Genomic DNA, 16794 nt, shown 5'->3' with positions numbered 1-16794 from the left:
TCATGCTCCTCCCCCGCCCGCCCCACCACCCCGCAGCACTCCCTGCAGGACCTGCAACAGATTGCAAAGATTTCTATGCATGGATAAAAAAAGCTATTCATTTGTCAACAATAATCAATGTGTGGGTATCTCTAAAGCACATTGATACTTGATTGTAGGCACAGGTCAATTCAAAATGAAAAGGAACATCCTCAATCTCACATTTGAGTCCTTGTTGGTGGGTTAAAAAAGTCCTAGAAAAAAATAAAGATGCCTTTAAATTCAGTGTTAAACTAGTCATATTTGCAGATGCTTCAAAGACAGAGGTCTCATGTCTGGCTATGTCTTCTGACAAATTGCAGCAGGATTGGTATTTACTTTTCTTTCACTGACTGCAAAGTGGGAAGAGTTTTTAAAGTGAATTATGTGAAAAAGTGGAAGCTGGCTCTGTGTATGATATTGCCACAAGGTGGTAATCCGTGCGCAGAATCCAGGGATTCGCCAAATGTGTACAGGGCTCGACGTAAGACCTAACATGCTCTATACCCACACAGGGAGCTCCAATATTTTCAGATGGAATCCTCTCCTTACCTCTGACCACTCAGAGGCTTCAAGAGCATTGCCCAGTAAACACTGGACTGGGAGCACCTTAGACACAGCTACCTTCATAGGGACTGTCACACCTCCTCATTCCAAATGCACCACAGTCATAGGATGGAGTTTGGTAGTGTTGTCTCCCTAGGTAAATTGGTAAAAATCACCAGGTAGCAATCTCTCTGGAGGCACCAGCACATCAAGGACTATAATTACACTAGCCCCTGAGGGGTCAACGGACCTACCATTATTTCCCCTGATAGCCGCTCCCTTTCAATTTGAGTTGGCTCTGGCCCCTGCCTCCTTGTTCAGGTTTGTGTGGGTCGTTGGAGGACTCCTTAGATTTCTGACCTTCCTTTCCTTGGGCTTTCCCCTGTGGAGGGACCTGTCCTCCTATCTTCTGGTCACCCCCCCTGGTGTTCAGTGGAAACCCAGGTTCTCACCCACTCGTCAGCTGCCTTGTGTAGGTCTCTGGGACTAGACAGCTTTGAGTCCGCTGGGTACTGGCCTAACTTCCTTCAGCAAAGTGTGTAAAAATATGTCCTTTTCAAAAAAAAATTATACAATCCCTCATATGTGTCAACATTGTTACCAACAATCCAGTATTCCAGTGCTTTCTGTGAGATCTAAAAAAGGTCTACCCATGATTTTGAAATCACTTCCTGGGCCTCTTTAAACTTCACTCTGTACTGTTCTGGGTTTAAACCAGTTGTCTCATGTGAGTACAGCACTTTGCCGCCTCTCCCTGCAGGGTCAGGAATCTATCCCTTCCAGCCACAGGAATCTTTTACCACAAGACTAAACCCCAATCCCCCTCTATGTACCCGGGTACTATACCCTTGGGAGGTTTGTGGCAAAATCCACCACCCTTGGACATCTCAAAATCTTCATAATCTCTTTTTGCAGCCTCTTAATTTTCCAATTTCTTTTCAGCCTCCACTCCAAAGCTATCAGAGCTAATTGGGCCTCAAGCTCCCTCTCTGCAATGGGCAGTGGTGGTTCCTGAGCAGAGGACCCTTCCCCTCTCCCACAATCTGGAAGCATATGGCTCACACTTGTAAAAATAGAGGCGGAACCATCCTCACACCCCTCCTAGATGAGGCTGGGGGAACATCCTCCATCCCCCCTTGAATCTACTCAGCTACCCCAGCCCATGCCTTAAGGGACTCCTAATCTTGTTGGAAGCAGGCAGCCCCCTACACCTACACTGTACCTTAATATCAGCCATCCAGAACTGGTACAGTTTAGCCAGGTCCAGCTCCATGATTCCTTAGTTATGGGTCACATCAATTAGGCACACAGGCTTAAAACAATTTGTTAAAATCACAACAATGGATTAAAAACAGTTTTAGTCCAAGTTCCAAAAATCAAACTCAAAAGTTTTATTCTATGGCAATTTAGAAGATTTTAAAATGTACTTTTTAAACACAAGTCCTCATCCCACCGCTGTTGGAAAGTGAGTTATTAGTAGTGACAAATGTATACCTGTCACTAGCAATAAGGCCACTGACACAATATAGGGCTCATTACCAGTCTTAGAAAATTATTCCCATGCTCAAACCTTGGGTGTTTGGCTGAGAGCAGGCAGGCTTAACTTAAACGAAAGGTATGTAAAGCATTTAAAAACATCAATTCAGTAAATAATTAAGGCGCCCCACACAATAAAAAACCAACTCAAATTTATAAAAATAGGAAATATTCTTATCTTTAAAATGACACCAAAATAAAAAAAATGTAGGGAACCAGAGATATGAATTTTCAAAGATTTAGCACTATATAGCACTTGCAAACCTATAGTGCCTATTGGGACATCTGATCCTGCTAGACCGGGACAAATTCAAAGTTTCAGGCCACCATGAAAGAGCCCTGCATGACTACCCCTCACGGTAGGTCTCGGTCAAATTTCTATATTCTTGCTTAGAGCTTTGCTTCCAGGGGCTACCTCGAGGCTCTTAGCCAGTTCAGATTCGGTGGGAGTTTGCGGGCTTGCCATGCGATGAGTTCTCAGTCAAACCTATTGAAGTACGACTTCCGGACTTTCTAGTTGGATGAACCAGATATCCAGGCCGTTTCACAGTTGAAGGTGGGCGGCCTGGCTCTCGTAGTTGGTCCCGGTCACATTTTTCACATTCAGACTTAGAAACTATCACCAAGCTTTTTCTTGTGAGGTACCTTGATGCTCTTCACCAGGCTGGCTTTGGGGAGGGTTCGCAGCTTGGGTTTCATCTTAATCCCGGTCAAACTCTGGAAAGAGGACCTCAGGAGCTGTTCAGTGGGCTAAACCTGGACAGCAGGTCGGCTCGTGGTTGAGGGTCACTGGCTTGGCTGGCCAGGTTGAGTCAGTCTACTCTTGGAGCTTTATCAAAGTTGCTCCAAACTTCTCCAAAGTTCTGAAACTTTTTCCTTAAGTCCCCCAGATGGTCCCAACGTGTTCAAATCTTACTCCAAGGGTCTAGAAGCGCAACGATGGTCCTTGAAAGTTTGAGACTTTAGTTCCCACAATCTACTTGGACAAAACACTTAGAAATGCACTGTAGTATTCCAGGCTGAGAATTCTTAGTGGTGATCTTCCAAGTGGACTTTGTTAACCTGTAGTTTACAGGGAGTCCACTCTTTAGTCCATTTTAAACAAGTTAGGTCCACAGGGCAGTAGTTCAGGTTGTGCAGCAGGCACACTCTTCAGCGTGCAGGGCCTGGTTGTTGCCAATCACACTCCTCAACATGGACCATTCTCCTCTCTTAAGTTTCAAGCAGCACATCTAAGAGGCTCTGCCCCTCTCATATACTTATTTATTCCTACTTCTCTGGTTAAAACAGGATGGCGCTCATATCCAATGAGGTGCAGGGTAACTCCCTAGGGTATGAGCACATTCTCCAAAGTGTGGCACTATTTTCTCCCGGAGAGCACCATTTCTCCAAAATGTATAATGGCTGATTTTCCAGCAGAGAGAGAAGAACTGTCTAAGCAACCCCCCAGGATGTTTAATCTCCATAGTCTCTCCCCTTGCCTCTACTCATTCCTTACTTAATCCCACCATCGGGTTGGGTTCAAAGAGGAGATATGTAAATTGAAATTGACTTCTGCCTGCCTCCTCCTTCCATTGAAGAAGATGGTTTACGGCCCCTTCCCCTTCTCTAGCATTCCTTTGTAGCAGAACCATACCCTCCCAGAAGAGCAGGCTTACCCCAGAGGCTAATTATCACCTCATCAAATGAGCCTGGCTAATCTGCTTAACTCTGGCCAATCAGGACTGGAGGGCTATATTTTGGCTTACAGACCACACGTCTTATAACTTCTTGTCTGTACACTCAACAAAACCATATTGATGGATTTATCAATACCATTCTAGGTAGTCTTTTAATGGAATTTGTATGATTCCCCTAGCAGGATCTTTTATTTATTAACTTCCTGCCATGTTAACCTATGTGGCAGGGGATTTGCAATAGTAAAAGTGATTTGGCCCAATTTTCCATCAGCAGGGCTTATAAAACACATTGTACAAGGACCCTGTCTATATCTTGGACCCCACGCTCTGGGATGCCTTGGGGAGACTTTAGGGGTTCTGAATATGTAAGAATATTGCAGAACCTCCCTCCACAGTGCTCCTAGCCCAAAAGACAATTTTGGAAGCACTTTACAACAATGTGGGAAGTGAAATGTACAATTTCACTAAACCCAGTGCATATAAAACTCATTTGATGGATGTATGTCGTTACAACGCACACTTTTACAACGCATGCACTAACAACGCATTTTTTACAACGCACAATCCATTACAACGCATGACATTACAACGCATGACACTACAACGCATTTTTAAAAACTACCTTTACAACGCATTCCATTACAACGCATACTACCATTACAACGCATACCATTACAACGCATAATATTAAATTGCATTTAAGGTAAGTATTAGATAGTATAGGGGTAAAAATTACTATTCTAACTCCAGGGGGTGCAACAGTAGGGAAAGTGTTGGATAGTATAGGGGTTAAAATTACTATTCTAACTCCAGGGGGTGCAACAGTAGGGAAAGTGTTGGATAGTATAGGGGTTAAAATTACTATTCTAACTCCAGGGGGTGCAACAGTAGGGAAAGTGTTGGATAGTATAGGGGTTAAAATTACTATTCTAACTCCAGGGGGTGCAACAGTAGGGTAAGTGTTGGATAGTATAGGGGTAAAAATTACTATTCTAACTCCAGGGGGTGCAACAGTAGGGAAAGTGTTGGATAGTATAGGGGTAAAAATTACTATTCTAACTCCAGGGGGTGCAACAGTAGGGAAAGTGTTGGATAGTATAGGGGTTAAAATTACTATTCTAACTCCAGGGGGTGCAACAGTAGGGAAAGTGTTGGATAGTATAGGGGTTAAAATTACTATTCTAACTCCAGGGGGTGCAACAGTAGGGAAAGTGTTGGATAGTATAGGGGTAAAAATTACTATTCTAACTCCAGGGGGTGCAACAGTAGGGAAAGTGTTGGATAGTATAGGGGTAAAAATTACTATTCTAACTCCAGGGGGTGCAACAGTAGGGAAAGTGTTGGATAGTATAGGGGTAAAAATTACTATTCTAACTCCAGGGGGTGCAACAGTAGGGAAAGTGTTGGATAGTATAGGGGTAAAAATTACTATTCTAACTCCAGGGGGTGCAACAGTAGGGAAAGTGTTGGATAGTATAGGGGTTAAAATTACTATTCTAACTCCAGGGGGTGCAACAGTAGGGTAAGTGTTGGATAGTATAGGGGTTAAAATTACTATTCTAACTCCAGGGGGTGCAACAGTAGGGTAAGTATTGGATAGTATAGGGGTTAAAATTACTATTCTAACTCCAGGGGGTGCAACAGTAGGGTAAGTGTTGGATAGTGTAGTGTAATATTATGCGTTGTAATGTTATGCGTTGTAATGGTAGTATGCGTTGTAATGGAATGCGTTGTAAAGGCAGTTTTTAAAAATGCGTTGTAGTGTCATGCGTTGTAATGTCATGCGTTGTAATGGATTGTGCGTTGTAAAAAATGCGTTGTAAGTGTAGTGCGTTGTAAAAGTTGCGTTGTAAAGGTTGTTCCCCTCATTTGATATGAGTCCTCCTTATAAAAACCTGTACCCCTACCCCTGGGACACCTAGAGGAGACCTTGGGGGTACTTACCATGCCCACACATTGTAGTGTATTATTTTGGAAGTGTCCCAAACACCAAAGTCATGTCTGGCCACAATTTGCATTTTTAAAGCAGTCCTGACACACAGAGCTGCTTTTAAACTGTCCTCTGGCTTCAGCAGTGTACACATGCAAGTGCAGAAAGGTCTGCTGGCCTCTAAACTGTCATGTCCTATGATATACTAGGCACTTAAATGTAGTTGTTAATTATCCCCCTGCCCTATTATGTACTAGGGCCTTATAGGGGATCCTAGTGTATGTAGTTATTTTCACTGTATTCTAAGTGTTGCTTTCAGCATAGCACTGGCCCTGGGCCTGATTAGGCAGAGTCCAGGATCAGTCAGAGTCAGTTACCACAAACACCTGTCAGCAAAAATGTTGGGGGTGCCCCGGGCACAGGATGACTTTGCAACAGTGACTTTGAACTCTTTATATACACCATACCAAATCACGTTAGGACTATCAGCATGAAAATTATTTGGTTAGTACAAGTCAGCTAGAAAACCCGATAAAGAAAAAAAAGCATGCCAATACAACACATTAATTTTGAGCCGGTAGCTTTGATATCTGTCTTGCATTTGGAGACAGTATAGTTTACTTCTCAAAAGCTACATTTTGCATCAAGTGGTCTGCGTAAGGTCAGTGAACAGTCTGTTTGTCTTCAGAGATCTAGTAAGGCCCGTATTTAAATATGAGAAGTTATTGTGTAGTGACTGGCTGGTCACCCATACATATCATACCTGGAGCTTCACAAAAATAGCAAGTGTAAAGAATTCAGGGTCTGATTACTATGTTGGGTGGACTCATGTTTGCCTGACATCACCGCGGTCTCATGACCCACTGACCTCTGGTTGGCAGTCCAGACACCCCCATAACAATACAACCACGCATGGTGCGGTCACATACTCCCATTTCTCTATGGTTGCTTGTGCTGCGGCCATAAACCATCAGTAGCACATGCTTCCATGGAGAAATTGGACATTCTGTTAATCCCTCCACGTGTGAAAGGTTCCTCAGCCCACAACCTGATGTCATGCAGAAATGGATGCTCTGCTAGGGGCCCCCAAAGTCACTTTCTGACAGGCTTTCCATGTCTGTAAGCCCGACATGGAAAGCCAGTCGGGAACCAACATCATAATCCTGTAGTGGAGACAGAAATACATGTAAACACATTGCTATGTTTGCATAAGTGCCTTAGAAGTCAAACGTTATCTTGTCACTTTTTGCTGCTTTTGCACACAACACTCCAGTTAGCTGTTGTTATATTATTATAAGAAAAACTGCTTGCTTGCTTTTTCTTCACATGAGAACGATCTGTTGTTCGCATACCTAGACGTGCACCACAACCTTAGTCTGAACACTCTGTGCAGAAGCCGTCAAGGTCAAATAACAATGTATGGTTTTGAATTCATGTTGATCGGCCCACGCTCTAGCCATAACACGCACACAGCTGCAAATATCTGAAACTCTGGTGCCTTTAATATTGCATTTTGCATGCATGATTACAACACTTTGGAGAAGACCTTTTCCAGACACAGAGCAGAGCTGATCCTGTGATGTGATTCACTTAAGCTGATATTTATGGTATGGGGTTCCCCATTCAGACCTTCTATTAGTTTCATAATACTAGCTTACTTGTGAAGGGAGGGTGGCTTTATTCCATTATCATTTATAACAGTTCTCCCTTCATTTTCTATGGTATTGTAAGAATGCTGATGGTTTTATTTTTAATCATTTGTCTGCTTATGTTAGCCAAAGTACTGCATCTTAGGGCACATAGTTAAAAATAAATGTTTTAAACTTTACCATGTCTCTGATTACTCTTGTTGTGGACTGATATGAGAATAATAACGAAAAGGTGTTTCTGATTCCCACCATTCCTGAGAGTACTCTAAGTCACTTGTTCTGGGTTGTCTAATCATTGGTAGCTTCGAGATGATACGGAGAACGAATGAGACACTGATGCTAGTCGGATAGGGGTTCTAGGTACTAAGGTGAGTTTTTGGTACACCACCATTCATTGAGGTCCTGGTTTCCTGTGCATAGTTATGTGCATGAGTAGAATCCCTGCAACATGGCGCACCTAACGTTTGGTCTTATGAATGAGATGCCTTAGTAGTGCTTATATTAGTCGACGATGCCCTCACTCTTGTTTCCGGATAGCGGGAGTGACGGTTTTTAGCCTACCTAATAGTTAATATATAGGTTCTATCAAGCTTGTCAATTAAAAAGGTTTTTACTGTATACCCTTTTTGTGCTACTGTTCATATAGATTGTTTTTCTTCTCTGTGTCCTTATGGCTGAAGTCAATATAGCGGCGCATATCTTTGTAGTGAGTGCCGATGCTTCATATCCCTATGAGTTGTTTTACTCTTGGGTTACTTTGCCGGTGGTGAATGTGGACGACAACACGTTTCACTCTTATACTCCTACGGTAGTGCTGGTGAATTATACGCCATAAAGGACGCAGGAAATTCCGGTTTCCGCTTGGCAGCATCGTATTTGGTTCAATGACGTCCTCCCCCACATGGTTACACTGGTTCATTTAGGCCCCTTGTCCATTCCAGGGGCCACTTGGCCAGTACTGGCCGGGTTCACACCACATCCACATTATTTGCATGCCACGGTGGATGAGTTAGGTCAACTCCATACCGCCCTGATTACAGTACGTTGGGCTTTAGTGCATTACGTTTCACCCAATGTCCAGGTAGGGGCACCTGTTGTTGCGGGGCAAACAGCTAGCCCGGCCGGGATTACTATTAGTCCCGCCATGGTTAATTCGGTAATGGGCAAGCGCCCCCAGAATAACGACGATATGCCTTATTGGCTTGCTGAGAAATTTGACCAGCTGGAAGCCGTTTTTCCGAATTCTACTCCTGTGGAAAAACACAGGATACTCACCATTAGTTTGCAGAAAGACTTAGTTCCAGAGGCGACCGATTGTGATAACTGGGGTAATGTTTTTGCGGCCGTCTACTCAAAGTGCTTCAGCACCCCGCCTATGGCCGTAATGCCCTCCGTGATAAAACGCGTTCAAGATCAACATGGTCCGGAGGTGGCGGTCCAGTTGGGGATGAGGCTTGTCGGTGTGTTCGACGTAGTTGCCACACTCATCCTTGGTAACGTCAAGGGAGATGCGGTTCACTTTCAAGTGTCGAATGCACTGCGCCTCGTCGATGACGTCAATAAACTCCACAAGTTGCCTAAGATTATTGCGGAGGCATATAGGACCATTGGCTGCCGTAGTTTAGGGGTTAAGCCTTCTGTTCAGACAACAGCTGCACAACTGCAAACTAAGACGGGCTCGTCTTTTGAAGCCGAACGTCCAGCTTTTCCGAAACAAAATTGGAAAGCTAAGAAACAGGGAAAGCAGCAACAGAAACAGGGGTCTCATCCGGCGTCGCCTGTACAGGCGACTAGTGAGAGCACATATGAATTGTGCAATCGCACTAGGATTAGGTCATCTGATAGATTTCAGGTTACTGAACAACGTTCTCCTCGTTCTTCACAGGAAACATCGGTCCGGTGGAGGAGAACGTGGCAAAGGTAGGGGTGCCCAACAAGGACGTGAGCAGCCCCGTCAGCCTGACGGTAAAGGCAAGCAGGATGAATTTGCACGCCAATTACCCCCATTTCAGAAGAAGAAAGTTGCTGCATTAACAGCGAGGTATGCCTCAGATAGTGAAAACGCAGTAATCCTCCCATCCTTCACGCACACTGTGCCGAAGGATCAGGCTCAGAACTTTGCAGAACAGTGGGCTGAGGTGCTTGCTCCAGCTTTGTACCATACTCAGGTTGGGTGGGATAAATTGTCACCAAGCCACAAGATTCCATTACGGTCTATGCCCCAGCAGCAACCCCAATATCCCATGCACTGAGAAGCTAGATCTCACGTTGCAGAAATCCTTGAACAATTGGAATATCAAGGTGTTTTTGCAACATGTGTGTCACCGATGAATAATCCTCTATTCACTGTAAATAAACCTGATGGGTCGTACCACCTAGTTTTGGATTACCAGCATTTGAACTCTCATTGTCGGACCTGTGCAGTACAGAATACCCACAGTTCTGCCCTCGTTGATAGTCTTGTGAGAAAAAGGTTTAAGACCACACTTGACATGTCCAATGGCTTTTATAGCCATAATCTGTCCTTGATTAGTAGTCAGTGGACAGCCTTTATTTCTGGCGGCATACAAAAACAGTTTAAAAGATTAGCCATGGGCTATAAAAACAGTCCAGTCATCTTTGCCGCAAGTGTAGTCTTTCTGTTAGAGAGCATTGACCCTGATGCGTACTCGTATGTTGATGATAGATATCTCACAGATGACAAATTATGGCCGCATCTGTGTCCCGTTGATCGCATCATTGTCATGTTTGCGGACATCGGTTACAAATTCAACTTTGCAAAGTCACACATTACAGAGTATACAGTGTTGTTTTTGGGCTATGAACTCAACAACGAAGGCCGAGGATTAGCCCCCCACTTCCTGGAGAAGTGCGAATGTTTGCGTGCTCCGACAACACTGTAAATGTAAATGTAAATGTCAAGGTACTTATAGAGCGCACTGTCACCAGACAGCCACCTTGTGGTGTCGCCTTTTGCGGTTTCCTGGCGCTGATACTCATACCGCTGTGGAACCCCTCCTGGCTTTCCCTGTGAAGTGTCCACTCCTGGGCACCCCCAGGGTGAAGCCAGGCATCCTTAGTGCTGTTGGGGCCGGTGTGGAGGCTAAGCAAGCTATTGCCCAGAGTTGCAGCATGGGGCCTGTGATTAGAATAGGCACCGAGGCAAGAATAGACAGGTCCGAGGAAATTGAGCCCAAGCCCCGCCGAGGCGGGAATCGAACCCTGGTCCCTGGCCAGAACTCTGCTTCAGGGTCTGCCGCTCTAACCATTGAGCCACACTCCTCCACACTGAAGAAGCTACAATCTTTGCTGGGTTTTTGAAATTTCGTGCGTACTTAAATTCACGATTATGCCCAGCGTATCAAGCCGCTATATGCCTTGGTACAACCTACTTTTTCCAAATCGAGCTGGCTGCCGGAACAGTCAGCTATCTTGCAATCTTTGCAGGCTGATCTTCTTGCTTCGAAGTACTTACTGACACGTGATAACCACACTAACTTGGTGATAAGAATTGTGCCTTGTGCAGTGGGTACTTTCACGTACTTAATGTTCCATGAGGGCGACACAGTCCCCATTGCTTACAAATGACACTTGTACACTTCGGCTGAAATGCGCTTTTCCACTGTCGAGAAAGTTTTGACTGCAGTGCAGATGGCGATTCTGAAAGAGAGAGCGCTGTCACAAGGGAAACGCATGTTGGTTGTCACACCTTATCCTTCCCTAGAGGCAGTGACGAAGGCCAGTGTACCTAATTCTAAAGCGTTGCATCCACGTTGGATACAATGGGCCACCTCCTTGACATCGCCTCATTGCAGACTCAGGAGTATTTGCAGAATGAGCTTGTTCATCCAGCTCCTCTGTCTTAGCGCCTGCTTGAAGATTACCGTTGTGTCATTTACACTGACGGTTCGGCGCAACCAGCAATGGAATCTAAGCATGCATATTCAGCGGCCTGCGTAATTGTGGCTGCTACTTTCGTGAATGGTGAATTCAAGTCTGATGTCGTGCATACGCAGTCATTGGGTGATTGTACCACCCAGTTGGCAGAGCTACGTGCTCTGGTGCTTGCACTGGAGTTTGCTGATCCTCGGGTTACAACTCTTATAGTGAGTGACTCATTTTTACTGTGTTCAGTCTTTTAACAACAATTTATTTTTTTGGTCTCAAAATGAATATTGTGATTCCAAGGGTAGCACAATCAAGCATAAAATGCTTTAGGTTTGAGTAGCAGAACTTTAACAGAATCTGCCTCTCATGAGTGTAATTCATACTCTTGGGCACCAGCGAGTTGGTGTCCACGCTGTCGGAAACAGCTTAGCTGACAAAGTTGCGAAAACAGCAGTGGCAACATATCTAGTAGCAGCAGTTACAAGATCCAAAAGTAAGATTGATGATGACTTCTTGGCAGCTATTGCTGCAATGGAGAAAGGAAGTAATTACCCTAGAGGTGTCCCTTCTAAATACTCTTATCATTTACGTCCTGATAAAGTTCCTTATGTGAGAATTAACGACGTTGGTAACAGATTGATTCCCAACGCGAACTGCAGACTTTCCTTGATAACAGTGGCTCACAAATGTATGGCTTCTGCGCATGCTGGCGTTTCAGTGACTGTTACTCTCTTACTGGTGGCGTGGATTGTATAAACAGGCTCATGCTTTTGTTCTTAATTGTGACATCTGCCAGCAGATTTAACCTTCTACTGCTGCGCACCCACCGCAAACGCAGTTGTACATATCTAATAAACCACTTGGGTGTGTTTATTTAGATCACTGCGGTCCTTTCTCCTCTGATACTGCGTATAAGGGCATCTTAGTTGCAGTGGATCCGTGCACGTGTTTTCTGTGGGTATGGCCACAACGGAGTGCTGATGCTCGAACTTTCATCAGGGATTTGCGTGTCTTTGTGGGAATTTTCGCATGTGGTACCCTTCATTCTGACCTAGGTACTGCGTTCGCCTTTAAGGCGTACAAAGAAGCCATGAGATCTTTGAGGGTCCAAGTCAAATTTTTGTCTCCATACTGGCCTAAGGGCAATAGTGTTGTGGAGCGAATGAACCGTGACTTAAAGCAATCCTTGACAGCTAGGGTTTTAGGTACTGGCAGGAACTGGTTGGCCCATTTGTATACCGTTCAACGTGCACTTAATAATCTCCCTAGAAGGTCTTTGGGTGGGCGGACCCCATACCAAATGCTCTTTGGCATAAAGATGTTTGTCCCAGACCTTGATGGTCTAGACATGGCGGCGTCGGCTGCACCCTTTGACGTAGATGATCACTGTGCTGTATTACAGAATCTACAAGAGACCAGAGATGGTCTTGCAAACGAACACTTGCCCTACACGACTGATGCTGCGCTTCAGATTCCGGTAGTCGGCTGGCTCCCTCGAGTTGGTGACCTGGTCCATGAGAAGGTGGAGAACTAGAAGGAGTTTGGCCCCTCTTATCGTGCTCGAGTACCAGTGCTTGGCGTGCAGGGTACAAGAACGGTAATTTTACCTCCACTTCCTGGTCGCAAGGATAAAAGGTACATCTCCAGTGACAATGTCAAACTACAGTGAGTTGCCAATTCTTCTTAGTATGACTCCAGCGGTCTCTAGTCCAACAATGCTGAGAAATTAGGTTTTGCCTCCAGCAACTACCACCAGGCCTGACATTGCCATGGAGATGCATACAGTTACTAATCCTTTATTGCCACCACCGGCTGGTGGTCCAACTGAAGATACTGAGTATACTTATTCCACAGATGTGTTGTTGCCTGGTTTATAATCAACTGCAGTTGATCAGTCACGTTTTTCATTTGACACTAACTCTTTGACTTCCAATCCCCCATCGAAAATTTCTATTTTTGCTGCTTGGTTTAAAAGACACTTTTTAATTCCCCCTTGGACTTACATTTGGCTGGTGCTCATAAGTATTTTTTTGTTTATGTCCATTGAATTTGTGGTGGTATTTTTTCGTCTAGTAAATGGACAGTATCTCACCAAAAGATCTGCAATTAGATTAATTGATGGAACTTTGGCCCCCCACTCCACATCGCACATCATGAAAAGGGACCAGACTTTTGTGAATATTTCTGTCTGGCCTGTGTTGGATGGTATTGTATGGGATGCTGTTAAATTTCAAATTCATGGTCACCACAGAGGGGATTAATGTCCCCAATGTACTTTGTGTTTCTATGGGAGATGTTGTTAAACAAAACATCCTCTCTGATGATTGGGATGTCCAAGCCATAGAGGCTCTTTCTTCCGATTTGAAATATTGTGCTGCTTTTGATGCTGAAGATTTGTATTTAAACACAGCTATTTATGGGGAGTTGTTTTGCTACCAACACTATAGCAATCATTTCCTGCATAAAGCGAATACATTTAGAAATGTTGTCAATTATACTCAATGGGATCATTGCCCTGCGCCCGTTGAGGGCAGCTCTAGAACTCTAGTGCGAAAATGTACATATTTTACAGATTTCAGTGTATCTGAGCCTGAAGCCTTTTATTTTTAAAATGGCTGTGGATTCAGCTTCCAAAGTTAGACTGACCCACACTAAATTATTGTATTCCAAGTCCTTTATGGATGATTTGGCTATAGGGAGTTATGAGCTGAGGAAAGATACCATTGATCTTAAATCTGTTTGGGGTTCTAAAGCATGGCAGGTACAAGGTACAGAAGGTCTGCATCGTGCTTGCCTTATCCCAAACCACATTTTGTTTTTGAATTCTACTATTTTTCAAACCACCTACTTTGGATTGGCTACTTCTAAAAAGATGAATTCACCCTCTGTTCCTGATCTGGGTGCCTATTCAAAATGGAATAATCATACAGATCTGTCCATTGATGCGTTGCAGTCTTTTTATTACTAATACGTCCTTCAACATTTCCAACTTAGATCCTGAAGGATGGTTGATATGGCAGAAGAGCTCGGATTCCTGTCAACATCGTTTTCTGGGTCTATATCCTGGCTATACACAGGTTAGGGTGGAGCCCAGATTTGCATCTTCTCATTCTGTTACTACCTATTATGTCAGAATTGGCTGCAACATTCCACCTTAGCATCTGTTAAACTTCATCTCTCAAAATTAAATGACAAAGTGGATTTGAATGATTTTGTAAGGGGTCCTCCGACAACACTGTAAATGTAAATGTAAATGTCAAGGTACTTATAGAGCGCACTGTCACCAGACAGCCACCTTGTGGTGTTGCCTTTTGCGGTTTCCTGGCGCTGATACTCATACCGCTGTGGAACCCCTCCTGGCTTTCCCTGTGAAGTGTCCACTCCTGGGCACCCCCAGGGTGAAGCCAGGCATCCTTAGTGCTGTTGGGGCCGGTGTGGAGGCTAAGCAAGCTATTGCCCAGAGTTGCAGCGTGGGGCCTGTGATTAGAATAGGCACCGAGGCGAGAATAGACAGGTCCGAGGAAATTGAGCCCAAGCCCCGCCGAGGCGGGAATCGAACCCTGGTCCCTGGCCAGAACTCTGCTTCAGGGTCTGCCGCTCTAACCATTGAGCCACACTCCTCCACACTGAAGAAGCTACAATCTTTGCTGGGTTTTTGAAATTTCGTGCGTACTTAAATTCACGATTATGCCCAGCGTATCAAGCCGCTATATGCCTTGGTACAACCTACTTTTTCCAAATCGAGCTGGCTGCCGGAACAGTCAGCTATCTTGCAATCTTTGCAGGCTGATCTTCTTGCTTCGAAGTACTTACTGACACGTGATAACCACAATAACTTGGTGATAAGAATTGTGCCTGGTGCAGTGGGTTTCACGTACTTAATGTTCCATGAGGGCGACACAGTCCCCATTGCTTACAAATGACACTTGTACACTTCGGCTGAAATGCGCTTTTCCACTGTCGAGAAAGTTTTGACTGCAGTGCAGATGGCGATTCTGAAAGAGAGAGCGCTGTCACAAGGGAAACGCATGTTGGTTGTCACACCTTATCCTTCCCTAGAGGCAGTGACGAAGGCCAGTGTACCTAATTCTAAAGCGTTGCATCCACGTTGGATACAATGGGCCACCTCCTTGACATCGCCTCATTGCAGACTCAGGAGTATTTGCAGAATGAGCTTGTTCATCCAGCTCCTCTGTCTTAGCGCCTGCTTGAAGATTACCGTTGTGTCATTTACACTGACGGTTCGGCGCAACCAGCAATGGAATCTAAGCATGCATATTCAGCGGCCTGCGTAATTGTGGCTGCTACTTTCGTGAATTGTGAATTCAAGTCTGATGTCGTGCATACGCAGTCATTGGGTGATTGTACCACCCAGTTGGCAGAGCTACGTGCTCTGGTGCTTGCACTGGAGTTTGCTGATCCTCGGGTTACAACTCTTATAGTGAGTGACTCATTTTTACTGTGTTCAGTCTTTTAACAACAATTTATTTTTTTGGTCTCAAAATGAATATTGTGATTCCAAGGGTAGCACAATCAAGCATAAAATGCTTTAGGTTTGAGTAGCAGAACTTTAACAGAATCTGCCTCTCATGAGTGTAATTCATACTCTTGGGCACCTGCGAGTTGGTGTCCACGCTGTCGGAAACAGCTTAGCTGACAAAGTTGCGAAAACAGCAGTGGCAACATATCTAGTAGCAGCAGTTACAAGATCCAAAAGTAAGATTGATGATGACTTCTTGGCAGCTATTGCTGCAATGGAGAAGGGAAGTAATTACCCTAGAGGTGTCCCTTCTAAATACTCTTATCATTTACGTCCTGATAAAGTTCCTTATGTGAGAATTAACGACGTTGGTAACAGATTGATTCCCAACGCGAACTGCAGACTTTCCTTGATAACAGTGGCTCACAAATGTATGGCTTCTGCGCATGCTGGCGTTTCAGTGACTGTTACTCTCTTACTGGTAGCGTGGATTGAATAAACAGGCTCGTGCTTTTGTTCTTAATTTTGACATCTGCCAGCAGATTTAACCTTCGACTGCTGCGCACCCACCGCAAACGCAGTTGTACATATCTAATAAACCACTTGGGTGTGTTTATTTAGATCACTGCGGTCCTTTCTCCTCTGATACTGCGTATAAGGGCATCTTAGTTGCAGTGGATCCGTGCACGTGTTTTCTGTGGGTATGGCCACAACGGAGTGCTGATGCTCGAACTGTCATCAGGGATTTGCGTGTCTTTGTGGGAATTTTCGCATGTGGTACCCTTCATTCTGACCTAGGTACTGCGTTCGCCTCTAAGGCGTACAAAGAAGCCATGAGATCTTTGAGGGTCCAAGTCAAATTTTGTCTCCATACTGGCCTAAGGGCAATAGTGTTGTGGAGCGAATGAACCATGACTTAAAGCAATCCTTGACAGCTAGGGTTTTAGGTACTGGCAGGAACTGGTTGGCCCATTTGTATACCGTTCAACGTGCACTTAATAATCTCCCTAGAAGGTCTTTGGGTGGGCGGACCCCATACGAAATGCTCTTTGGCATAAAGATGTTTGT

This window comes from Triturus cristatus, chromosome 6 (genome assembly GCF_964204655.1).
Source record: "Triturus cristatus chromosome 6, aTriCri1.1, whole genome shotgun sequence".
Classification (NCBI taxonomy): domain Eukaryota; kingdom Metazoa; phylum Chordata; class Amphibia; order Caudata; family Salamandridae; genus Triturus; species Triturus cristatus.
Note: the sequence above shows the minus strand (reverse complement) of the source record.